General features: G+C 48.2%; 1 protein-coding gene across 4 annotated transcripts in view; it reads left to right on the forward strand.

Annotated features, from left to right (window-relative positions):
• The window catches only part of DNAJB2 (DnaJ heat shock protein family (Hsp40) member B2), a 218206-nt gene that overhangs the window by 42943 nt on the left and 148149 nt on the right, over positions 1 to 27114 (forward strand). The window contains exon 2 of one of the 4 annotated variants that reach the window (XM_063933842.1): positions 17446 to 17559. The exons of the other annotated variants lie outside the window; for them this stretch is intronic. The gene's annotated coding sequence lies outside the window, so the exon portion shown is untranslated. The remainder of the gene's footprint in view (positions 1 to 17445; positions 17560 to 27114) is intronic. 4 annotated transcript variants of the gene reach the window in all.

A 27114-nucleotide genomic window follows, 5' to 3' on the forward strand; every position in this document is an offset into this window, starting at 1 on the left:
TGCTGGAAGGAGCACCCGCAGTCCAGTTCCTGATAGTCAAATTGAAGATGTCACTGTTGAAGTACACCAGGATGAGGATATGGGTGTTGCTGGCGCTGGGGAGGAAATTGACAAGGAGGATTCTGATGGTGAGGTGGTTTGTTTAAGTCAGGCACCCGGGGAGACACCTGTTGTCCGTGGGACGAATATGGCCATTGACATGCCTGGTCAAAATAAAAAAAAAATCACCTATTCGGTGTGGAATTATTTCAACACAAAAATGCGGACAACAGGTGTCAAGCCGTGTGTTGCCTTTGTCAAGCTGTAATAAGTAGGGGTAAGGACTTTTTGCCACCTCGGAACATCCTCCCTTATACGTCGCCTGCAGCGCATTCATCATAAGTCAGTGACAAGTTCAAAAACTTTGGATGACAGCGGAAGCAGTCCACTGACCGCTAAATCCCTTCCTCTTGTAACCAAGCTCCTGCAAACCACACCACCAACTCCCTCAGTGTCAATTTCCACCTTACACAGGAAAGCCAATAGTCCTGCAGGCCATGTCACTGGCAAGTCTGACGAGTCCTCTCCTGCCTGGGATTCCTCCGATGCATCCTTGCGTGTAACGCCTACTCCTGCCAGCGCTGCTGTTGTTGCTGCTGGGAGTCGATCGTCATCCCAGAGGGGAAGTCGGAAGACCACTTGTACTACTTCCAGTAAGCAATTGACTGTCCAACAGTCCTTTGCGAGGAAGATGAAATATCACAGCAGTCATCCTGCTGCAAAGCGGATAACTCAGGTCTTGTCAGCCTGGGTGGTGAGAAACGTGGTTCTGGTATCCACCGTTAATTCAGAGGCAACTAGAGACTTGATTGAGGTACTGTGTCCCCGGTACCAAATACCATCTAGGTTCCATTTCTCTAGGCAGGCGATACCGAAAATGTACACAGACGTCAGAAAAAGAGTCACCAGTGTCCTAAAAAATGCAGTTGTACCCAATGTCCACTTAACCACGGACATGTGGACAAGTGGAGCAGGGCAGACTCAGGACTATATGACTGTGACAGCCCACTGGGTAGATGTATTGCCTCCCGCAGCAAGAACAGCAGCGGCGGCACCAGTAGCAGCATCTCGCAAACGCCAACTCGTTCCTAGGCAGGCTACGCTTTGTATCACCGCTTTCCATAAGAGGCACACAGCTTACAACCTCTTACGGAAACTGAGGAACATCATCGCAGAATGGCTTACCCCAATTGGACTCTCCTGGGGATTTGTGACATCGGACAACGCCAGCAATATTGTGCGTGCATTACATCTGGGCAAATTCCAGCACGTCCCATATTTTGCACATATATTGAATTTGGTGGTGCAGAATTATTTAAAAAACGACAGGGGCGTGCAAGAGATGCTGTCGGTGGCCCGAAGAATTGCGGGCCACTTTCGGCATTCAGCCACCGCTTGCCGAAGACTGGAGCACCACCAAACAGACCTGAACCTGCCCTGCCATCATCTGAAGCAAGAGGTGGTAACGAGGTGGAATTCAACCCTCTATATGCTTCAGAGGATGGAGGAGCAGCAAAAGGCCATTCAAGCCTATACATCTGCCCACGATATAGGTAAAGGAGAGGGAATGCACCTGACTCAAGCGCAGTGGAGAATGATTTCAACGTTGTGCAAGGTTCTGCAACCCTTTGAACTTGCCACACTTAAAGTCAGTTCAGACACTGCCAGCCTGAGTCAGGTCATTCCCCTCATCAGGCTTTTGCAGAAGAAGCTGGAGACATTGAAGGAGGAGCTAAAACAGAGCGATTCCGCTAGGCATGTGGGACTTGTGGATGGAGCCCTTAATTCGCTTAACCAGGATTCACGGGTGGTCAATCTGTTGAAATCAGAGCACTACATTTTGGCCACCGTGCTCAATCCTAGATTTAAAACCTACGTTGTATCTCTCTTTCCGGCAGACACAAGTCTGCAGAGGTTCAAAGACCTGCTGGTGAGAAAATTGTCAAGTCAAGCGGAACGTGACCCGTCAACAGCTCCTCCTTCACATTCTCCCGCAACTGGGGGTGCGAGGAAAAGGCTAAGAATTCCTAGCCCACCCGCTGGCGGTGATGCAGGGCAGTCTGGAGCGAGTGCTGACATCTGGTCCGGACTGAAGGACCTGGCAACGATTACTGACATGTCGTCTACTGTCACTGCATATGTTTCTATCACCATTGAAAGAATGGTGGAGGATTATATGAGTGACCGCGTCCAAGTAGGCACGTCAGACAGTCCGTACGTATACTGGCAGGAAAAAGAGGCAATTTGAAGGCCCTTGCACAAACTGGCTGTATTTTTACCTAAGTTGCCCACCCTCCAGTGTGTACTCCGAAAGAATGTTTAGTGCAGCCGCTCACCTTGTCAGCAATCGGCGTACGAGGTTACTTCCAGAAAATGTGGAGAAGATGATGTTCATCAAAATGAATTATAATCAATTCCTCCGTGGAGACATTCACCAGCAATTGCCTCCAGAAAGTACACAGGGACCTGAGATGGTGGATTCCAGTGGGGACGAATTAATAATCTGTGAGGAGGGGGATGTACACAGTGAAAGGGGTGAGGAATCGGAGGATGATGATGAGGTGGACATCTTGCCTCTGTAGAGCCAGTTTGTGCAAGGAGAGATTGATTGCTTCCTTTTTGGTGGGGGCCCAAACCAACCAGTCATTTCAGTCACAGTCGTGTGGCAGACCCTGTCGCTGAAATGATGGGTTCGTTAAAGTGTGCATGTCCTGTTTATACAACATAAGGGTGGGTGGGAGGGCCCAAGGACAATTCCATCTTGCACCTCTTTTTTTCTTTCATTTTTCTTTGCATCATGTGCTGTTTGGGGACAATTTTTTTGAAGTGCCATCCTGCCTGACACTGCAGTGCCACTCCTAGATGGGCCAGGTGTTTGTGTCGGCCACTTGTGTCGCTTAGCTTAGCCATCCAGTGACCTCGGTGCAAATTTTAGGACTAAAAATAATATTGTGAGGTGTTCAGAATAGACTGAAAATGAGTGGAAATTATGGTTATTGAGGTTAATAATACTATGGGATCAATATGACCCCCAAATTCTATGATTTAAGCTGTTTTTGAGGGTTTTTTGTAAAAAAAAAACACCCGAATCCGACAAAAAATTTTCAGGGAGGTTTTGCCAAAACGCGTCCGAATCCAAAACACGGCCGCGGACCCGAATCCATAACCAAAACACAAAACCCGAAAAATTTCCGGTGCACATCACTAGTTTCTATATGGGTGGGAATGGCCGTCTTCCTCGACCAGCTGCTCCTCCACCCCAACCCGCTGTGATCACCTACTGTAGTCAGGGCCAGCCGGCCCATTAAAAAAGTTATGCAGCCGTGCATGGCGCTGTCATGGTAACACCGCCACCACAGTCCCGCCGCTGCTGCATGTCACCGCCCGCACCTCCCTCTGCGTGACTGCCCGCCAGAGCCTCCCTCTGTCTGACCGCCCAGCAAAATCTACCGCAAATCTGCCTACCCGGCTGCCTGCCAGCGCCTCTCAGAGCTATACAGCAGTCGGCCAGCAGCAACTGTTGCATCTGGAGAGAAGAAGGTAGAAGAGCCAGCAACAAAATCATCTCGCCTCCCACTGTGGGCTCTAGGCAAGTTGGCAATGTGAGGGGAGAGGCCAGGCAGGAGTACAGTATATGTGCTATTATATATCTGTTGTGGCAGGAGAGGTACTTTACCACCTGGAAGCTACTCACAGGGTCCTGCGGGTAGGTGGGAAGTGTGGATGGAACGGGTTCCCATCCATTTGGCCCACACCAGTTCTTATAGGCTTCTTAGCCCAAGAAGCTGCTTCACCAGCCAGCGCCTGACTGCTGGGTATAAAGCAGAGTCTCTCCCATTAGTCAGGGCTCCTGAAGGCAGTTAGAGTCCAGGTCATAGGCGTGCTAGGGACAATGGGATCCGGAAGACTGGTGCACTAGTGTCAGGATGCTGGGACCTGAAGGGTTCCTTAATTAGTAAGAGGGAGTGAGGCAGGGCCTAACCTCCCTGGTTGTTTATACTAAAGACAGTGATCTTTGTTTTATGTGTAGCTTTGTTTTGAGCAAACTGAATAAAAGGTATTTGTTGTTTTTGCACAAGCCTGGAGTCGGTCGCTGGAGGAATCTTTGTAGCAGAGCACATTCTAGCAAGACTCCTGTTACAAATGGCGCCTGAACCGGGACCTTTATGCTAGTTATGTCACACTTGGCAGAAGACCCAAAAGCCGCAAGGTAGCGGCACACGTGCCAGCGAACTCCAGACCAGACTGAACTCGTGGGCATCAGTACCAGACCGGGGGTGTTGTGAGTAGTGGTTGGGCCCAACCCCGCAGGGTAGAGATGATGATGTGTTTTGTTTAAACTGAATGTGTTTGATTTTGGTGCAGAGGTTTGCATTGGCAGCAAAGAGGTTAAACAGGGTGCATGGCCTGTTCTGTCTTATATGCTTTGCACCATTCATTGAAAGTAGCTGTGCTGATTTGCTCTGAGGGGTTGTAAGCAGCTGATAATTTATGACTGAATTTCTTTTCCAAGCTTATTTTTACCTGCGCCTGTGAAATCTGGTAATGGGAGTCTGATGTCCCTGTTAATTAGCTCATTAAGACCAATCAAGCAAAGTTGAAACCTTTTATAAATGTGGTTCTATATAAATAGAGAAATTTCGTGGCACTATGTGTCCCAGCAATCCCGGAGTTCTAGTTTTAAGAGCCTGAAGGGAGAGGTTATTTATTTGCACTACCAGTGTAAGGTATTTGGGACCACTATGTAAATGCTACCTTTCAGTGCTTTGTTAAAAGCTTAATCTGTGCTAAAAATAAAAAAGGAATTTTTATTTTCCCTTTCATTTACAGTTTTCAAAGGTAACGGTGAATAAAGATTTTCAGATATACAGCAGTGTTATACTGAAGTGTTTCTTCAAATGGGTAACAAAAAGATAATTCATGCTAAAAAAAAACAAAAGGGGTGACAGCTCTAACACCTCAGGTCAGGAATTTATGTGACCCTATTAAAGCCCCACATTTGGAGAGTGAAGTGGAGAGTTTATTGGGGAGTAATCCAGATCTTTGGGAAGATTTTAGCATGGAACCGTCACACGGTAAGTGACCTTGAAAGGAATGTCCAATTAAAGGACCAGGAGCTAGAAGAGCTTAAGGAAAAATGTGATTTTCATCAAGAGCAGATGAACACCTTAACGTAAAAGCTGGAGGAGAAGGAATCTTTTGTCTGACTCTCTGACCAAGTTGGGAAGGAGCAGAGAAGAGATTGCCAAGCTCTCAGGCCAGGTGTCAGAGCTGCAGAAAACCTTGGCAAAGGCTAAACCCAGATCTGAAAACTTTGTAGTACATAGCCAAGGACTATTAGAGAAAATCTCCTGTGACCAGACACAATATGGAAGTCTGGTGCTGGCCAATAAGGCTCTTTCGCAAGACTTGGCGGGGCTTCAGGAGGAGGTTTCTAAACTAAAACCATTGGCTATGCCTAGTTTCAGTTCAGAGACAGGCGTAGCTACACCAATTGCTGAAGACGTTATGCCGAATGTTGGATCAGAGACATTATCAGCCGAAATGGAGATGCCATCTTCAGGGGATTTGACACCAACGGTGGTCCAGGCTGCAGAAGAATGGTACTATACTGTAGTGGAACTCGGCTATACTGGATTCCCTGTTCCAACCAGAATGAACAGGAAAGTTGAGCCAGAGCTGCCAGTGCCTTAGGCCTGGAAGGCTCCCTGCTATGCCACTAGTAAGGCCATCTGCCTAGAAAGTGGAAATGAGGGCCCTTCCTCAGAGGTAGAGCATTTACAGGCACTAATGTCCTTTCAGTTGGTATTGCCGTTCCAGAGCATGGAGGACCTGCAAGAGCCCATCGTAGAACTGGTAGCCTTATCTGAGCCGGCGGTTGCTTCTGTTGAGGTCTTGGAAACCCAGGATCCTTCTCTTGTTGATGCAATGTATGTTCAGAAGTCAATCCCTGAAGGGACATCACAGGTTCAGAAGCCCCCGGTTCTGGATATCCAGTAAACATGTGAGACTTTCTCTGACAAATCACAAAGACCGTACCTTTGGAGATGTCTAGCCTACATTGGCTAGTCATGGCTAAGCTAGTTGCAATACAGGAGTCTATTTCCGAAGTCATCCGGGAAACTGCTTCTGAAGGAGTTCCACTCGTGTATGTGGAGGATAAGGTGCAAGATTTCGGTCTTGAGGTTGTTGCACCCCGGCATGATCCACCATGAGAGGCTCAAGATCAAATTGCTGAACTGGGACAGTTCATAAAGGACTCACTAAGTAAGGAGCAAGAACCTGTCTCAGAGGAATCGGTACAGAGTCCCATTTCTGAGGTTGCTCTACCCAGGGAGAGTTCTCTATATGAGACATGAGTGCTGGAAAACTTGAGGGGAGAGTTCCAAAAGCTGGCCCTAAGTAATAGCCAGCTAAAAGAAACCGTGAAGGAGATTCCTAAACTATGGAATTGACTAAGAGACATGGACAAGAGACTCAAAATGGGTTATGTGCCGGTCATAGAACAGCAGGAGACAGTGACTAGAATCAAAGATGGGAGATCGGAGGACAAAGCAGTCACGTTAATGAAGAAAATGTTACCAAAGCTGGAAAGACTGAAGGAAGCACTAAAAGTTCAACAAATGAAAGGACTTTCAGAGACTCTGGACCAATGCCTCACTCTGAGGGAAAGGGTGGGGGCAAAGTTGGACCATGACCTCAGAACAATTAAAGTCAGGGCAGAGACTAGGTGTTACCAGTGCCAAGAGCTGGGCCATAAAAGGGGGAATTGTCCATATAGGCCAAGATCAGTGAGGTCCGGGGTGACTACTAGGCCCAGCGTGAACTTAAAAACCTTCCCCAGTCCAGAGTTGGTTAAGGTCAGGTGTCACAAACACCCAGACAAGAATGAAGCGACTTCCTCAGTAGCCAGTTAATCGGAGCCCGATAAGGGAAACATCCCTAAAGGTGGAAAGGTGAAGAAAAGGGGAAGTTTAGTGGGCAACAGGAAGTTGTCCATTAAAACGACCACTTTGGCCACTATGCCAAAGTGGAGTGAAAGGGAAGGTGGCATGGTGGAGTCGGTGCCACCAAACTTTAATGGAAATAGATTCCAAGGCCAGTTAAAAGGGCCTCGGACGTGTACTTGGGAGAGGAACTTGGGACCCAGTGTATGGGCCCAAGTTATGTCCCAAAGATTTGTCAAGCCAAAATAATTGGCGAAGGAGAAACCTTGCCAATGTCACATGCCGCTTTTCTGAGCCACGAAAAGCTGATGGAAAGGGTATGTGGCAGGAGAGGTACTTTGCCACCTGGAAGCTACTCACAGGGTCCTGCGGGTAGGTGGGAAGTGTGGATGGACCGGGTTCCCATCCATTTGGCCCAGACCAGTTCTTATAGGCTTCTTAGCCCAAGAAGCTGCTTCATCAGCCAGCACCTGGCTGCTGGGTATAAAGCAGAGTCTCTCCCATTAGTCAGGGCTCCTGAAGGCAGTTAGTGTCCAGGTGATAGGCCTGCTAGGGACAGTGGGATCCGGAAGACTGGGGCACTAGTGTCAGGATGCTGGGACCTGAAGGGTTCCTTAATTAGTAAGAGGGAGTGAGGCAGGGCCTAACCTCTCTGGTTGTTTATACTAAAGACAGTGGTGGTCATTCCGAGGTCACTCGCTAGCAGTTTTTAGCAGCCGTGCAAATGCTATTCTGCCTCCCACTGGGAGTGTATTTTAGCTTAGAAGAAGTGCGAACGAAAGGATTGCAGAGCTGCTACAAAATCTTTTTGTGCAGTTTCTGAGTAGCTCTAAACCTACTCAGCGCTTGTGATCACTTCAGACTGTTCAGTTCCTGTTTTGATGTCACAAACACGCCCTGTGTTCGTTCAGCCACGCCTGCGTTTTTCCTGGCGCGCCTGCGTTTTTCCGAACACTCCCTGAAAACGGTCAGTTGACACCCAGAAACGCCCACTTCATGTCAATCACTCTGAGGCCAGCAGTGTGACTGAAAAGCTTCGCTAGACCCTGTGTGAAACTACATCGGCCGTTGTAATAGTACGTTGCACGTGCGCATTGCGCCGCATACGCAGAAGTGCCATTTTTTTTACTCATAGCTGCACAGCGAACGAATGCAGCTAGCGATCAACTCTGAATGACCACCAGTGATCTTTGTTTTATGTGTATCTTTGTTTTGAGCAACCTGAATAAAAGGTATTTGTTGTTTTTGCACAAGCCTGGAGTCGGTCGCTGGAGGAATCTTTGTAGCAGAGCACATTCTAGCAAGACTCCTGTTACAATATATATATATATATATATATATATATATCTCTATATCCATATACGTTCCAACATAGGAATGGCACTCCGAGACAGGCAAAAATTTAAATAGCTGTTGTCAATACCACAAATCAATCAAACGTCTCAGAGTGCCATTCCTTTGCTGGAGCTTTTTGTATTTGTGTATATGAATTGAGCACCTGAGCAAGTTGCCTATTTTTATGGAATGCCGGCAGAAGTTGGAGTATTTATATATACAGTATTATACTGTGTGTATATATTATGTGTGTGCTTTTTTATATATATATATATACAAGGGCGTAGCTACCATAGGTGAAAGCAGTGCAGCTGCAATGGGGCCCAGAGCTGAGAGGGGCCCACCTTCCCTGTCAAAGTTACATGTGTTATATTGCCATTGTGTGGTTCTTAGGGGTCCTTTCAAACTTTTCCTTGGGGTCTGCAATATATCTAGGTATGCCCCTGGACCTGCTCATTGTAGTGTGGTATAAAATTAACTGTAGGTCATTTTAATGTTATATAATATAATATGAACCGGGGCACTGTAATGAGGCACAATATGAACGGGGCGCATTATATATCATAATGTGAATTGGGGTTACTGTGCGGAATAATGTGTATTGGCAGCTCTGAAATGTGACATAGTGGGGTATTCAATTTGGCCCGGGGTGCCGGGTGATAAGTATCGGCCGGCGGGGGCTATTTAATTGGCCCCGATAAGCCGGCGTGTGCCACAGCTTATCGGGGGAGGCAGGCGAAGCAAAATGCCCGATAACAGCCCCGTTTTCAACCAAAAACGGGGCTATTTCACCCGAAAACACACAGGTTTCACTGAACCTGTGTGTTTTCGGGTGTAAGAAGACTTGTTACCGGCCGAGCAAATTAAATAGCCCGACCGCAGCACCCGAAAAAACATCGGGGGTTTTTACTCCCAATGTCTCTTCGGGCCAAATTGAATATCCCCCATAGAGTGAACTTAAGCACTACATACGATTTATAAAAGAAATTAGGGCACTACTATGGGGCATAACATTAAATAAGGCTCTACTATGGTTCAGAAACTTAATTAGGAACTATTACAGGGCACACAATTAACAACTGCTGCAGAGAAGTGTCTCTCTAGAAGCATTGGGATGGGGGCTCCTTCAAAATGTTTCTATGGGGCCCAAAAAGTTCTGGCTACGCCCCTGTGTGTGTATATAATATAAATTATAAATAAATATATATATACACACACACACACACACACACACACACACACACACACACACACACACACACACACACTGTGTGTGTATATTAATGGGGGCTGCCGGTCTGAGGGATGTCTGGAGCATATTCTCTCTCCTATCTTCCATCTCTCTCCTCTCTCCCATTTCTCTCACCCCTCACTCTCCCCCATTTCTCTCTCCTTTCTTTTCCTCCCTCTCTCTCTCCCTCTTTCCCCTGTGGGGGGTACTCCTGTGCAGCGTAATGAGTATAAGCCTGCACCACTGTGTGGCGTAGTTTGAATTTTTTTACTGCCTTATGCCGAGTGCTGAAAATTCTAGTTTAGGCCCTGGGGTGGGGGGATATTCTAACAATAGAGGGGATTTCCCTGAGTGTCACATGGAGTAGAAGGCATTTGACTCCTGAAAATGGAACATGATTAGGCAACCTTAATCACTAGCATGTCAGAGTCTAAGGGTGCATACACACGGTGAGATTCGGACTTATCCGATTCTCACCGTGCGACAGGGGGCCGGGTCGGCACTTAGCCAGTATCGCAAGCACATAATAACTGTGCTTGCGATGCTGGCTATGTGCGATTTCAATCCTGACTATCTCTTCTATAGAGATAGTCAGGATTGACTTGCCTGCACAGCCTATTTTTTCTTCCGATGCCGACCGCGCGGGGCCGCGCATCGGCATCGGATCGGGATCGCAAGGTGACTGTCACCTTGCGATCTGCACTATATTTTCTTCCGATTCTGACTATATAGTCAGAATCGGAAGAAAATATCTTACCGTGTGTACACACCTTAAGATCTTTATTTGTGTATACTGTATCCTGAGAAGAGAGTCAGTGCTGCAGGGTTTGTCAGGTGTATAGCTTGCAGACTATTTCAGCAACCATTTATTAAATAAATATGATGACTTGTAAGCAGATCTTTAATCCAAAAACAAGTGATTGCTAAATATACACATTACTATGGCCAGATTAAGGGTTATGGTGCCCATACACTTATGAGATAATCGGTGTTATCCTTCGATTTCGACCACATCTGTGAGCGAAATCGAAGGATTGTATGCACATTTTAGTACCTTGAGGCGCGGGCACGCCGGTCGAATATCGCGTCTCAAGATATTATGTGCTGCACTTAATATTTCGTAAATCGCAGTGCGATCGCATGTGGTTTTAAACGCACATGAGATATATCGCACTGCGATGTGCGATGGGCACCCGCCGGGAGCGGCCAGAGGCCGCTCCCACTCGGCGGTGACGTGCCCATCACGTGATTACCATGCGATTTCATCGCACCTGAACTGCCGGTGCGATGCCCCGCGATGTTGCGTCGCGGGGCATCGCACAAGTGTACGGGCAGCATAACATGGGCCTGATAACCGATACTATTGTGAGAAGGGAATAGCTGTTACCAGTGCTGTGTGGGTGTGGCCTGCACCATGTGTCCAAGTACAGTCCTTACACCAGCGTTTTTCACCCTGCTGTGCTGCAGTCCTCAGGTGTGCCACCCGCGATATCCGTCAATGCGCAGCTGCTGCCAGTTCAGCTTCTAGCTTCAGGCTAGGGCCGTGCTGGCTCTTCCAGGTGGCTCACACGCAGCCCAGGCATGACCTATGGAGAAGCAGCAGTGTGACATCATAGGTCACGCAGCCACATGCTGCGTTGCTGTCACGACAGCACAGTACTCACTGCTCTATCTCTGCAGTGACTGAGGCTGCAGCCACATGCTCCTGGGTTCCGGGCAGCTGAGGGTTAGGGATGGACTTGGAGCTCCCCTCTCTTCTCTTCTCCTTACAGGTCAGGTGGAAGGTCAGTCTGTTTGTTTTTTCTGTGGTGGCCAATGTCTTTTTCTCTAACGTCCTAAGTGGATGCTGGGGACTCCGTAAGGACCATGGGGAATAGCGGCTCCGCAGGAGACTGGGCACATCTAAAGAAAGCTTTAGGACTATCTGGTGTGCACTGGCTCCTCCCCCTATGACCCTCCTCCAAGCCTCAGTTAGATCTTTGTGCCCGAACGAGAAGGGTGCACACTAGGGGCTCTCCTGAGCTTCTTAGTGAAAGTTTTAGTTTAGGTTTTTTATTTTCAGTGAGACCTGCTGGCAACAGGCTCACTGCATCGAGGGACTAAGGGGAGAAGAAGCGAACTCACCTGCGTGCAGAGTGGATTGGGCTTCTTAGGCTACTGGACATTAGCTCCAGAGGGACGATCACAGGCCCAGCCTGGATGGGTCCCAGAGCCGCGCCGCCGGCCCCCTTACAGAGCCAGAAGGCAGAAGAGGTCCGGAAAATCGGCGGCAGAAGACGTCCTGTCTTCAACAAGGTAGCGCACAGCACTGCAGCTGTGCGCCATTGCTCTCAGCACACTTCACACTAAGGTCACTGAGGGTGCAGGGCGCTGGGGGGGGGGGCGCCCTGAGACGCAATAAAAAACACCTTGGATGGCAAAAAATGCATCACATATAGCTCCTGGGCTATATGGATGCATTTAACCCCTGCCAGAATACATAGAAAAACGGGAGATAAGGCCGCCGATAAGGGGGCGGAGCCTATCTCCTCAGCACACTGGCGCCATTTTCCCTCACAGCTCCGTTGGAGGGAAGCTCCCTGTCTCTCCCCTGCAGTCACTACACTACAGAAAGGGTTAAAAAAGAGAGGGGGGGGGGCACTAATTACGCGCAGTATTAAAGATACAGCAGCTATAAGGGGAAAAACACTTATATAAGGTTATCCCTGTATATATATAGCGCTCTGGTGTGTGCTGGCAAACTCTCCCTCTGTCTCCCCAAAGGGCTAGTGGGGTCCTGTCCTCTATCAGAGCATTCCCTGTGTGTGTGCTATATGTCGGTACGTTTGTGTCGACATGTATGAGGAGAAAAATGATGTGGAGACGGAGCAGATTGCCTGTAATAGTGATGTCACCCCCTAGGGGGTCGACACCTGAGTGGATGAACTGTTGGAAGGAATTACGTGACAGTGTCAGCTCTGTATAAAAGACAGTGGTTGACATGAGACAGCCGGCTACTCAGCTTGGGCCTGTCCAGACGTCTCATAGGCCGTCAGGGGCTCTAAAGCGCCAGTTACCTCAGATGGCAGATATAGACGCCGACACGGATACTGACTCCAGTGTCGACGGTGAAGAGACAAATGTGACTTCCAGTAGTGCCACACGTTACATGATTGAGGCAATGAAAAATGTTTTACACATTTCTGATAATACGAGTACCACCAAAAAGGGGTATTATGTTCGGTGAGGAAAAACTACCTGTAGTTTTCCTGAATCTGAGAAATTAAATGAGGTGTGTGATGATGCGTGGTTTTCCCCCGATAACAACTGATAATTTCTAAAATGTTATTGGCATTATATCCTTTCCCGCCAGAGGTTAGGGTGCGTTGGGAAACACCCCCTAGGGTGGATAAAGCGCTCACACGCTTGTAAGGGCTCTACCCTCTCCTGAGATGGCCACCCTTAAGGATCCTGCTGATAGAAAGCAGGAGGGTATCCTAAAATGTATTTACACACATACTGGTGTTATACTGCGACCAGCAATCGCCTCAGCCTGGATGTGCAGTGCTGGGTTGGCGTGGTCGGATTCCCTGACTAAAAATATTGATACCCTAGATAGGGACAGTATATTTTTGCCTATAGAGCATTTAAAAGATGCATTTCTATATATGCGTGATGCACAGCGGAATATTTGCCGACTGGCATCAAGTCTAAGTGCGTTGTCCATTTCTACCCGTAGAAGGTTATGGACACGTCAGTGGTCAGGTGATGCGTATTCCAAACGGCATTTGGAAGTATTGCCTTATTAAAGGGAGGAGTTATTTGGGGTCGGTCTTTCAGACCTGGTGGCCACGGCAACAGCTGGGAAATCCACGTTTGTACCCCAGGTCGCCTCTCAACATGAGAAGACGCCGTATTATAACAGAACTGTCACTATCAGTTCAGACGCTGCCGTATGGATGGTCCACGGCACCCCGACTCTTTACCAAGGTAATGGCCGAAATGATGATATTCCTTCGAAGGAAGGGAATTTTAGTTATCCCTTACTTGGACGATTCCCTGATAAGGGTAAGATCCAGGGAACAGTTGGAGGTCGGTGTAGCACTATCTCAGGTAGTGTTGCGGCAGCACGATTGGATTCTCAATATTCCAAAATCGCAGCTGGTTCCGACGACTTGTCTTCTGTTCCTAGGGATGATCCTGGACACAGTCCAGAAAAAGGTGTTTCTCCCGGAGGAGAAAGCCAGGGAGTTATCCGAGCTAGTCAGGAACCTCCTAAAACCGAGCCAAGTCTCAGTGCATCAATGCACAAGGGTTCTGGGTAAAATGGTGGCTTCCTACGAAGCAATCCCATTCGGCAGATTCCACGCAAGAACTTTCCAGTGGGACCTGCTGGACAAATGGTCCGGGTCGCATCTTCAGATGCATCAGCGGATAACCCTGTCACCAAGGACAAGGGTGTCCCTCCTGTGGTGGTTGCAGAGTGCTCATCTTCTAGAGGGCCGCAGATTCGGCATTCAGGACTGGGTCCTGGTGACCACGGATGCCAGCCTGCGAGGCTGGGGAGCAGTCACACAGGGAAGGAATATCCAGGGCTTATGGTCAAGCCTGGAGACATCACTTCACATAAATATCCTGAAGCTAAGGGCCATTTACAATGCTCTAAGCTTAGCAAGACCTCTGCTTCAAGGTCAGCCGGTGTTGATCCAGTCGGACAACATCACGGCAGTCACCCACGTAAACAGACAGGGTGGCACAAGAAGCAGGAGGGCAATGGCAGAAGCTGCAAGGATTCTTCGCTGGGCGGAAAATCCATGTGATAGCACTGTCAGCAGTATTCATTCCGGGAGTGGACAACTGGGAAGCAGACTTCCTCAGCACGACCTCCACCCGGGAGAGTGGGGACTTCACCCAGAAGTCTTCCACATGATTATAAACCGTTGGGAAAAACTCGACAGGTATTGCGCCAGGTCAAGGGACCCTCAGGCAATAGCTGTAGACGCTCTGGTAACACCGTGGGTGTACCAGTCAGTGTATGTGTTCCCTCCTCTGCCTCTCATACCCAAGGTACTGAGATTGATAAGATGGAGAGGAGTAAGCACTATATATCGTGGCTCCGGATTGGCCAAGAAGGACTTGGTAACCGGAACTTCAAGAGATGCTCACGGAGGATCCGTGGCCTCTACCTCTAAGAAGGGACCTGCTCCAGCAAGGACCCTGTCTGTTCCAAGACTTACCGCGGCTTCGTTTGACGGCATGGCGGTTGAACGCCGGATCCTGAAGGAAAAAAGGCATTCCGCATGAAGTCATCCCTATCCTGATCAAAGCCAGGAAGGATGTAACCGCAAAACATTATCACCGCATTTGGCGAAAATATGTTGCGTGGTGCGAGGCCAGTAAGGCCCGACGGAGGAAATTCAACTGGGTCGTTTCCTACATTTCCTGCAAACAGGAGTGTCTATGGGCCTGAAATTGGGGTCCATTAAGGTTCAAATTTCGGCCCTGTCAATTTTCTTCCAAAAAGAACTAGCTTCAGTCCCTGAAGTTCAGACGTTTGTAAAAGGGGTACTGCATATACAGCCTCCTTTTGTGCCTCCAGTGGCACTTTGGGATCTCAATGTAGTTTTTGGGTTCCAAAAGTCACATTGGTTTGAACCACTTAAATCTGTGGAGTTAAAATATCTCACATGGAAAGTGGTCATGCTGTTGGCCCTGGCCTGGGCCAGGCGCGTGTCAGAATTGGCGGCTTTATCCTGTAAAAGCCCTTATCTGATTTTCCATTCGGACAGGGCGGAATTTAGGACTCGTCCTCAGTTTCTCCCTAAGGTGGTTTCAGCGTTTCACCTGAACCAACCTATTGTGGTGCCTGCGGCTACTAGGGACTTGGAGGACTCCAAGTTGCTAGACGTTGTCAGGGCCCTGAAAATATATGTTTCCAGGACGGCTGGAGTCAGGAAAACTGACTCGCTGTTTATCCTGTATGCACCCAACATGCTGGGTGCTCCTGCTTCTAAGCAGACTATTGCTCGTTGGATTTGTAGTACAATTCAGCTTGCACATTCTGTGGCAGGCCTGCCACAGCCAAAAATCTGTAAATGCCCACTCCACAAGGAAGGTGGGCTCATCTTGGGCGGCTGCCCGAGGGGTCTCGGCTTTACAACTTTGCAGAGCAGCTACTTGGTCAGGAGCAAATACGTTTGTAAAATTCTACAAAATTGATACCCTGGCTGAGGAGGACCTGGAGTTCTCTCATTTGGTGCTGCAGAGTCATCCGCACTCTCCCGCCCGTTTGGGAGCTTTGGTATAATCCCCATGGTCCTTACGGAGTCCCCAGCATCCACTTAGGACGTTAGAGAAAATAAGAATTTACTTACCGATAATTCTATTTCTCGTAGTCCGTAGTGGATGCTGGGCGCCCATCCCAAGTGCGGATTGTCTGCAATAATGGTACATAGTTATTGTTACCAAAAAATCGGGTTATTGCTGTAGTGAGCCATCTTTTCTAGAGGCTCCTCTGTTATCATGCTGTTAACTGGGTTCAGATCACAAGTTGTACGGTGTGATTGGTGTGGCTGGTATGAGTCTTACCCGGGATTCAAGATCCTTCCTTATTGTGTACGCTCGTCCGGGCACAGTATCCTAACTGAGGCTTGGAGGAGGGTCATGGGGAGAGGAGCCAGTGCACACCAGATAGTCCTAAAGCTTTCTTTAGATGTGCCCAGTCTCCTGCGGAGCCGCTATTCCCCATGGTCCTTACGGAGTCCCCAGCATCCACTACGGACTACGAGAAATAGAATTATCGGTAAGTAAATTCTTATTATTATTTCCTCGGAGAAAAAAAATCAAATATCAATTTATATTAAATACATGTTAATATTATTATATATTATATTTGCTAAAAAAAAAACAAAAAAACCTGATGGCGTGCTTTTGTACTGTTATAGTCTGTTATATGTACTGTTATAGTTTGTATTGTTATAGTCTTGTTTGGTGTGCTGCAAGTTGAAATAGGTGGCACATCACTGCACTGCACTATCTGTCCCAATGTCTCCCTGTAATATGTAATAGTAGAGAAATTGCACATTATTGCACTAAGGGGGTGATTCACACCTGATCGCTGGGCTGCTAACTTTGCTGTCCTGTGTTCAGACAGTTGCCACCCAAGGGGGAGTGTAAATGTGCCGTGCAAGTGTGTGATCGCATTAGTACGTTGAGTTGCAAAAATCCAGTGTGTGCAGTCTTTGCGCAGCCCAGGACTTACTCCTGCGATCACAACAGGCTGATCGGGGTCGGAGCTGACGTCAAACAACCTCCCTGAAAACGCTTGGGAACGCCTGCGTTTTTCCGGACACTCCCAGTAAGCGGTCAGTTACCACCCACAAATGGCCTCTTCCTGTCAATCACCTTGCAAATTAAATTTTCGCACCATCCTGTCGCTGACCGGTGATGCCCGTTGTTGGCCGATGTGTGTGCTCATTGCGGTACATACACATGCGCAGTTTATTGCTAATTGCCTGCTGTGCGAAAATGCACAGCAGTGATCAGGTCTGAATCACCCCCTAATGAGCAAAGAAATGTTTGCAGTATATTTGGAACATGACAGAATTGGGATCATTGTGCTTAGATTGACATATTTGTGTTGCAAATATGCAATCAGCTTCAGCCCTTCTGAGGGATGTTTGTGCCTGGTATAAGAAAATATTTTGGAGCATTACCTAACTTGCTACTAATGTTCCAATTATCCATTTGTAATGGGTCCCACTTGAACTTTTTATTATGTCCTTTAAAACTACAGTCTGGTGTCCAGTTGTCTCTTCCATCTTCAGTAAAAGTTACTGTCTCCTAATTAGTTTAGCTCCCTGTGCTCTGTGCGTTTAACTCTTTTTTTTTTTTTTTTTTTGTCATTCACCACAGTATAGCATCCGCCCTTTTCCCTAGCGATGCTCCCAAAACTGACTAGGAACCATCCCAGATTAGACCTTGATAACAATTACAGCTCAGTGCAAAAATGAAAACAATAAAGGACAGGTACAGTAGCATAGGCAATGGAAAGAAAAATGTACTCGAAAGCCATGCTTCCCAAACCCAAGTGAAGACCTGTTTTGTGCTTTATACCTCAGTCATGTGACAAGCTCTATGTGACGGTAAAGGCTGTATTCTTTAAAAATTTGCTTAAGCGCAGAAAAATGGTTGCTTCGAATGTATGCATGACCGATGGGTACATTTATACAGGCAGCTGCCAATTCTGCCTGCTTTTCAGCCGAGCTGTCTCTGTAATCTCCAATTTTGTATAAATATTTTTTTGTTATCAATTTGCAATTGTGTTTAACTACGTAAGATTTGCATGTTTTAGTATGAAGTGCAGATGACCGTTCCGCTTATGAATAACTGAACAGTAGATACAGCCAGTCGGGTGTGAGCGTGTATAAAGGTACAGGCAGAGGAGACCCAGGTAGTGGATAAAAATTGTATATGGGCACAAGAAGAGGAGACACATGGTAAGTGGCACAGAGGTACAGGAATTCAAAACAAAACTAGTGGGTGAGAGTAGTATAATAATAAGATTTTACTCACCGGTAAATCTATTTCTCGTAGTCCGTAGTGGATGCTGGGAACTCCGTAAGGACCATGGGGAATAGACGGGCTCCGCAGGAGACTGGGCACTCTAAAAGAAAGATTAGGTACTATCTGGTGTGCACTGGCTCCTCCCACTATGACCCTCCTCCAGACCTCAGTTAGGATACTGTGCCCGGAAGAGCTGACACAATAAGGAAGGATTTTGAATCCCGGGTAAGACTCATACCAGCCACACCAATCACACCGTATAACTCGTGATACTACACCCAGTTAACAGTATGAAATATAACTGAGCCTCTCAACAGATGGCTCAACAATAACCCTTAGTTAGGCAATAACTACATACAAGTATTGCAGACAATCCGCACTTGGGATGGGTGCCCAGCATCCACTACGGACTACGAGAAATAGATTTACCGGTGAGTAAAATCTTATTTCTCTAACGTCCTAGTGGATGCTGGGACTCCGTCAGGACCATGGGGAATAGCGGGCTCCGCAGGAGACAGGGCACATCTAAAAAAGCTTTTAGGTCACATGGTGCGTACTGGCTCCTCCCCCTATGACCCTCCTCCAAGCCTCAGTTAGGTTTTTGTGCCCGTCCGAGAGGGTGCAATCTAGGTGGCTCTCCTAAAGAGCTGTTTAGAAAAGTTTTTTCTCTATCGTCCTAAGTGGATGCTGGGGTTCCTGAAAGGACCATGGGGAATAGCGGCTCCGCAGGAGACAGGGCACAAAAAAGTAAAGCTTTACTAGGTCAGGTGGTGTGCACTGGCTCCTCCCCCTATGACCCTCCTCCAGACTCCAGTTAGATTTTGTGCCCGAACGAGAAGGGTGCAATCTAGGTGGCTCTCCTAAAGAGCTGCTTAGAGAAAGTTTAGTTTAGGTTTTTTTTCTTTACAGTGAGTCCTGCTGGCAACAGGATCACTGCAACGTGGGACTTAGGGGGAAAGTAGTAAACTCACCTGCATGCAGAGTGGATTTGCTGCTTGGCTACTGGACACCATTAGCTCCAGAGGGATCGAACACAGGCCCAGCCGTGGAGTCCGGTCCCGGAGCCGCGCCGCCGACCCCCTTGCAGATGCTGAAGCGTGAAGAGGTCCGGAAACCGGCGGCTGAAGACTCCTCAGTCTTCATAAGGTAGCGCACAGCACTGCAGCTGTGCGCCATTTTCCTCTCAGCACACTTCACTGGGCAGTCACTGAGGGTGCAGAGCGCTGGGGGGGGGCGCTCTGAGAGGCAAATATAAACCTTATACAAGGCTAAAAATACCTCACATATAGCCCATAGGGGCTATATGGAGATATTTAACCCCTGCCTGACTGGAAAAATAGCGGGAGAAGAACCCGCCGAAAAAGGGGCGGGGCCTATCTCCTCAGCACACGGCGCCATTTTCTGTCACAGCTCCGCTGGTCAGAACGGCTCCCAGGTCTCTCCCCTGCACTGCACTACAGAAACAGGGTAAAACAGAGAGGGGGGGCACATTAATGGCTATATATATATATATTAAAGCAGCTATAAGGGAGCACTTAATATAAGGATATCCCTTGTATATATAGCGCTTTGTGGTGTGTGCTGGCAGACTCTCCCTCTGTCTCCCCAAAAGGGCTAGTGGGTCCTGTCTTCATTAGAGCATTCCCTGTGAGTTTGCGGTGTGTGTCGGTACGTGGTGTCGACATGTATGAGGACGATATTGGTGTGGAGGCGGAGCAATTGCCAAATATGCAGATGTCACCCCCCAGGGGGTCGACACCAGAATGGATGCCTTTATTTGTGGAATTACGTGATGGTTTATCTTCCCTTAAACAGTCAGTTGAGGACATGAGGCGGCCGGACAATCAATTAATGCCTGTCCAGGCGCCTCAAACACCGTCAGGGGCTGTAAAACGCCCTTTGCCTCAGTCGGTCGACACAGACCCAGACACGGGCACTGATTCCAGTGACGACGGTAGAAATTCAAACGTATTTTCCAGTAGGGCCACACGTTATATGATTTTGGCAATGAAGGAGACGTTACATTTAGCTGATACTACAGATACCGTAAAACAGGGTATTATGTATGGTGTGAAAAAACTACAAACAGTTTTTCCTGAATCAGAAAAATTAAATGACGTGTGTGATGAAGCGTGGGTTGCTCCTGATAAAAAGTTGATAATTTCAAAAAAGTTATTGGCATTATACCCTTTCCCGCCAGAGGTTAGGGCGCGCTGGGAAACACCCCCTAAGGTGGACAAGGCGCTCACACGCTTATCCAAACAAGTGGCGTTACCCTCTCCTGAGACGGCCGCACTTAAGGATCCATCAGATAGAAAGATGGAAGTTATTCAAAAGAATATATACACACATGCAGGTGTTATACTACGACCAGCTATAGCAACTGCCTGGATGTGCAGTGCTGGAGTAGTTTGGTCAGAATCCCTGATTGAAAATATTGATACCCTAGATAGGGACAATGTTTTACTGTCGTTAGAACAAATAAAGGATGCATTTATCTATATGCGTGATGCACAGAGGGATATTTGCACACTGGCATCTCGGGTGAGTGCTATGTCCATTTCAGCCAGAAGAGCCTTATGGACACGACAGTGGACAGGCGATGCGGATTCAAAACGTCACATGGAGGTTTTGCCGTATAAAGGGGAGGAGTTATTTGGAGTTGGTCTATCAGACTTGGTGGCCACGGCTACTGCCGGGAAATCCACTTTTTTACCTCAAGTCACTCCCCAACAGAGAAAGGCACCGACCTTTCAACCGCAGCCTTTTCGCTCCTACAAAAATAAGAGAGCAAAGGGCTTGTCGTACCTGCCACGAGGCAGAGGAAGAGGGAAGAGACACCAACAGGCAGCTCCTTCCCAGGAACAGAAGCCCTCCCCGGCTCCTGCAAAAACCTCAGCATGACGCTGGGGCCTCTCAAGCGGACTCGGGGACAGTGGGGGGCCGTCTCAAAAATTACAGCGCGCAGTGGGCTCACTCGCAGGTAGACCCCTGGATCCTGCAGATAATATCTCAGGGGTACAGGTTGGAATTAGAGACGGATCCTCCTCATCGTTTCCTGAAGTCTGCCTTACCAACCGTCTCTTCCGAAAGGGAGAGGGTGTTGGAAGCCATTCACAAGCTGTACGCTCAGCAGGTGATAGTCAAAGTACCCCTATTACAACAAGGAAAGGGGTATTATTCCACTCTATTTGTGGTACCGAAGCCGGATGGCTCGGTAAGGCCTATTCTAAATCTGAAGTCCTTGAACCTCTACATAAAAAAGTTCAAGTTCAAGATGGAGTCACTCAGAGCAGTGATAGCGAACCTGGAAGAAGGGGACTTTATGGTATCCTTGGACATCAAGGATGCGTATCTACACGTTCCGATTTACCCCGCACACCAGGGGTACCTCAGGTTCATTGTTCAAAACTGTCACTATCAGTTTCAGACGCTGCCGTTCGGATTGTCCACGGCGCCTCGGGTCTTTACCAAGGTAATGGCCGAGATGATGATTCTTCTTCGAAGAAAAGGCGTATTAGTTATCCCATACTTGGACGATCTCCTAATAAGGGCAAGGTCCAGAGAACAGCTGGAGACAGCTTTAGCACTATCTCAAGAGGTGCTAAGACAACACGGGTGGATTCTGAATATTCCAAAATCCCATTTAATCCCGACAACTCGTCTGCTGTTCCTAGGAATGATTCTGGACACGGTTCAGAAAAAGGTTTTCCTTCCAGAGGAAAAAGCCAAGGAGTTATCCGATCTGGTCAGGAACCTCCTAAAACCAGGAAAAGTGTCAGTACATCAATGCACAAGAGTCCTGGGAAAAATGGTGGCTTCTTACGAAGCAATTCCATTCGGCAGATTCCATGCAAGAATATTCCAAAGGGATCTGTTGGACAAATGGTCAGGGTCGCATCTGCAGATGCACCTGCGAATAACCCTGTCACCAAAGACAAGGGTGTCACTTCTGTGGTGGTTGCAGAAGGCTCACCTATTAGAAGGCCGCAGATTCGGCATTCAGGATTGGATCCTGGTGACCACGGACGCCAGCCTGAGAGGCTGGGGAGCAGTCACACAAGGAAGAAACTTCCAGGGAGTATGGACGAGTCTGGAAAAGTCTCTTCACATAAACATTCTGGAACTAAGAGCAATCTACAATGCTCTAAGCCAGGCGGAACTTCTCCTGCAAGGAAAGCCGGTGTTGATTCAGTCGGACAACATCACGGCGGTCGCCCATGTAAACAGGCAGGGCGGCACAAGAAGCAGGAGTGCAATGGCAGAAGCTGCCAAGATTCTTCGCTGGGCGGAGAATCACGTGATAGCACTGTCAGCAGTGTTCATCCCGGGCGTGGACAACTGGGAAGCAGACTTCCTCAGCAGACACGATCTTCATCCGGGAGAGTGGGGTCTACATCCAGAAGTCTTCAACATGTTAATAGACCGTTGGGAAAGACCAATTGTAGACATGATGGCGTCTCGCCTCAACAAGAAACTGGACAAATATTGCGCCAGGTCAAGAGATCCACAGGCAATAGCTGTGGACGCACTGGTAACTCCTTGGGTGTACCAGTCAGTGTATGTGTTTCCTCCTCTGCCGCTCATACCAAAGGTATTGAAGATCATACGGCAAAGAAGAGTAAGAACAATACTAGTGGTTCCGGATTGGCCGAGAAGGACTTGGTATCCGGAACTTCAAGAGATGCTCACGGACGAACCGTGGCCTCTACCTCTGAGAAGGGACCTGCTACAGCAGGGTCCCTGTCTTTTTCAAGACTTACCGCGGCTGCGTTTGACGGCATGGCGGTTGAACGCCAGATCCTAAAAGGGAAAGGCATTCCAGAAGAAGTCATTCCTACCTTGATTAAGGCACGGAAGGAAGTCACCGTGAAACATTATCACCGCATTTGGCGAAAATATGTAGCGTGGTGCGAGGATCGGAGGGTTCCGACGGAGGAATTCCAACTGGGTCGTTTCCTACATTTCCTGCAATCAGGATTATCTATGGGTCTCAAATTGGGATCCATTAAGGTTCAAATTTCGGCCCTGTCAATATTCTTCCAAAAAGAATTGGCCTCTGTCCCTGAGGTCCAGACTTTTGTCAAGGGAGTACTGCATATACAGCCTCCTGTGGTGCCTCCGGTGGCACCGTGGGATCTAAATGTAGTTTTAGATTTCCTCAAATCCCATTGGTTTGAACCATTGAAAAAGGTGGATTTGAAATATCTCACATTGAAAGTGACTATGTTACTAGCCCTGGCCTCTGCCAGGAGAGTATCTGAATTGGCGGCTTTATCTTATAAAAGTCCTTATCTAATCTTCCATTCGGATAGGGCAGAACTGCGGACTCGTCCGCATTTTCTCCCTAAAGTGGTATCAGCATTTCATCTGAACCAACCTATTGTGGTGCCTGCGGCCACTAGCGACTTGGAGGACTCCAAGTTGTTGGACGTTGTCAGAGCCTTAAAAATATACATTGCAAGGACGGCTGGAGTCAGAAAATCTGACTCGCTGTTTATATTGTATGCACCCAACAAGTTGGGCGCACCTGCTTCTAAGCAGTCGATTGCTCGTTGGATTTGTAACACAATTCAACTTGCACATTCTGTGGCAGGCCTGCCACAGCCTAAAACTGTAAAAGCCCACTCCACAAGGAAGGTGGGCTCATCTTGGGCGGCTGCCCGAGGGGTCTCGGCATTACAACTCTGCCGAGCAGCTACGTGGTCGGGGGAGAACACGTTTGTAAAATTTTACAAATTTGATACCCTGGCAAAGGAGGACCTGGAGTTCTCTCATTCGGTGCTGCAGAGTCATCCGCACTCTCCCGCCCGTTTGGGAGCTTTGGTATAATCCCCATGGTCCTTTCAGGAACCCCAGCATCCACTTAGGACGATAGAGAAAATAAGAATTTACTTACCGATAATTCTATTTCTCGGAGTCCGTAGTGGATGCTGGGCGCCCATCCCAAGTGCGGATTATCTGCAATACTTGTACATAGTTATTGTTAACTAATTCGGGTTATTGTTAAGGAGCCATCTTTAAGAGGCCCTTTCTGTTGTCATACTGTTAACTGGGTTTAGATCACAAGTTGTACGGTGTGATTGGTGTGGCTGGTATGAGTCTTACCCGGGATTCAAAATGCCTCCCTTATTGTGTATGCTCGTCCGGGCACAGTACCTAACTGGAGTCTGGAGGAGGGTCATAGGGGGAGGAGCCAGTGCACACCACCTGACCTAGTAAAGCTTTACTTTTTTGTGCCCTGTCTCCTGCGGAGCCGCTATTCCCCATGGTCCTTTCAGGAACCCCAGCATCCACTACGGACTCCGAGAAATAGAATTATCGGTAAGTAAATTCTTATTTTTTTTTTTAGGTTTCAATCTCAGTGATTCCTGCTGGCAACAGGATCACTGCATCGAGGGACTTAGGGGAGAGATTTCCAACTCACCTGCGTGCAGGATGGATTGGAGTCTTAGGCTACTGGACACTTAGCTCCAGAGGGAGTCGGAACACAGGTCAGCCTGGGGTTCGTCCCGGAGCCGCGCCGCCGATCCCCCTTACAGACGCTGAAGAGACGGCAGAACGGAGGTCCGGAAAGCAGGCGGCAGAAGACTCCTCAGTCTTCTTGAAGGTAGCGCACAGCACGGCAGCTGTGCGCCATTGTTGTCACACGGCTCACTGACTCAGTCACGGAGGGTGCAGGGCGCTGCTGGGGGCGCCCTGGGCAGCAATATAATTACCTTTAGTGGCAAAATAAATACATCACATATAGCCATTAAGGCTATATGTATGTATTTTAACCCAGGCCAGTTTCTTAAAAACCGGGGAAAAGCCCGCCGAAAAAGGGGCGGAGCTTATTCTCCTCAGCACTCAGCGCCATTTTCCTGCTCAGCTCCGCTGGTGAGGAAGGCTCCCAGGTCTCTCCCCTGCACTGCACTACAGAAACAGGGTAACAAAGAGAAGGGGGGCATAAATTGGCGATATTTATATATTAAGAGCGCATATATAGTAAACAACACCTTCTAGGGTTGTTTATATACATTTATAGCGCTTTTGGTGTGTGCTGGCAAACTCTCCCTCTGTCTCCCCAAAGGGCTAGGGGGTCCTGTCTTCGATTAGAGCATTCCCTGTGTGGCTGCTGTGTGTCGGTACGTGTGTGTCGACATGTATGAGGACGATGTTGGTGTGGAGGCAGAGCAATTGCCGATGATGGTAATGTCACCCCCTAGGGAGTCGACACCGGAATGGATGGCTTTAGTTATGGAATTACGTGATAATGTCAGCACATTACAAAAGTCAGTTGACGAAATAAGACGCCCGGCAAACCAGTTAGTACCGGTTCAGGCGTCTCAGACACCGTCAGGGGCTGTAAAACGTCCTTTACCTCAGTCAGTCGACACGGGTACCGACACAGATGAATCTAGTGTCGACGGTGAAGAAACAAACGTATTTTCCAATAGGGCCACACGTTATATGATCACGGCAATGAAGGAGGCTTTGCAGATCTCTGATACTGCTGGTACCTCAAAAAGGGGTATTATGTGGGGGGTGAAAAAACTACCTGTATTTTTTCCAGAATCAGAGGAATTGAATGACGTGTGTGATGAAGCGTGGGTTAACCCCGATAGAAAACTGCTAATTTCCAAGAAGTTATTGGCATTATACCCTTTCCCACCAGAGGTTAGGGCGCGCTGGGAAACACCCCCTAGGGTGGATAAGGCGCTCACACGTTTATCAAAGCAAGTGGCGTTGCCGTCTCCTGATACGGCCGCCCTCAAGGATCCAGCAGATAGGAGGCTGGAAACTACACTGAAGAGTATATACACACATACTGGTGTTATACTGCGACCGGCAATAGCCTCAGCCTGGATGTGCAGTGCTGGGGTAGTGTGGTTGGATTCTCTGACTGAAAATATTGATACCCTGGATAGGGACAGTATTTTATTGACTCTAGAGCAATTAAAGGATGCTTTCCTTTATATGCGAGATGCTCAGAGGGATGTTTGTACTCTAGCATCAAGAGTAAGCGCGATGTCCATATCTGCCAGAAGAAGTTTATGGACGCGACAGTGGTCAGGTGATGCGGATTCCAAGAGGCATATGGAAGTATTGCCATATAAAGGAGAGGAATTGTTTGGGGTCGGTCTTTCGGATCTGGTGGCCACGGCAACTGCCGGCAAATCCACTTTTTTACCTCAGACCCCCTCCCAACAGAAAAAGACACCGTCTTTTCAGCCGCAGTCCTTTCGCTCCTATAAAAAGCGACCAAAAGGACAGTCTTATCTGCCGCGAGGCAGAGGAAAGGGTAAGAAAGGGCAGCAAGCAGCCCCTGCCCAGGAACAGAAGCCCGCCCCGGCTTCTACAAAGCCATCAGCATGACGCTGGGGCTTTACAAGCGGACTCAGGAACGGTGGGGGGTCGACTCAAGATTTTCAGCAATCAATGGGTTCACTCACAAGTGGACCCGTGGGTCCTGCAGATAGTATCTCAGGGTTACATGCTGGAGTTCGAAAGGTCTCCCCCTCGCCGGTTCCTAAAGTCTGCTTTACCAACGTCTCCCTCAGAAAGGACGTCGGTTTTGGAAGCCATTCACAAGCTGTATTCTCAGCAGGTGATAGTCAAGGTACCCCTCCTACAACAGGGAAAGGGGTATTATTCCACACTATTTGTGGTACCGAAACCGGACGGTTCGGTAAGGCCTATTCTAAATCTGAAATCCTTGAACCTGTACATAAAGAAATTCAAGTTCAAGATGGAGTCACTCAGAGCAGTGATAGCGAATCTGGAAGAAGGAGACTTCATGGTGTCCTTGGACATAAAAGATGCTTATCTACATGTCCCGATTTACCCCTCACACCAAGGGTATCTCAGGTTCGTGATACAAGACTGTCATTATCAGTCCACGGCCCCTCGGGTCTTTACCAAGGTAATGACCGAAATGATGGTTCTTCTACGAAGAAAAGGCGTATTAATTATCCCTTACTTGGACGATCTCCTGATAAGGGCAAAGTCCAGAGAACAGCTGGAAGTCGGTGTAGC

The sequence above is a fragment of the Pseudophryne corroboree genome, chromosome 7, assembly GCF_028390025.1.
Source record: "Pseudophryne corroboree isolate aPseCor3 chromosome 7, aPseCor3.hap2, whole genome shotgun sequence".
NCBI classification, from domain to species: Eukaryota; Metazoa; Chordata; class Amphibia; order Anura; family Myobatrachidae; genus Pseudophryne; species Pseudophryne corroboree.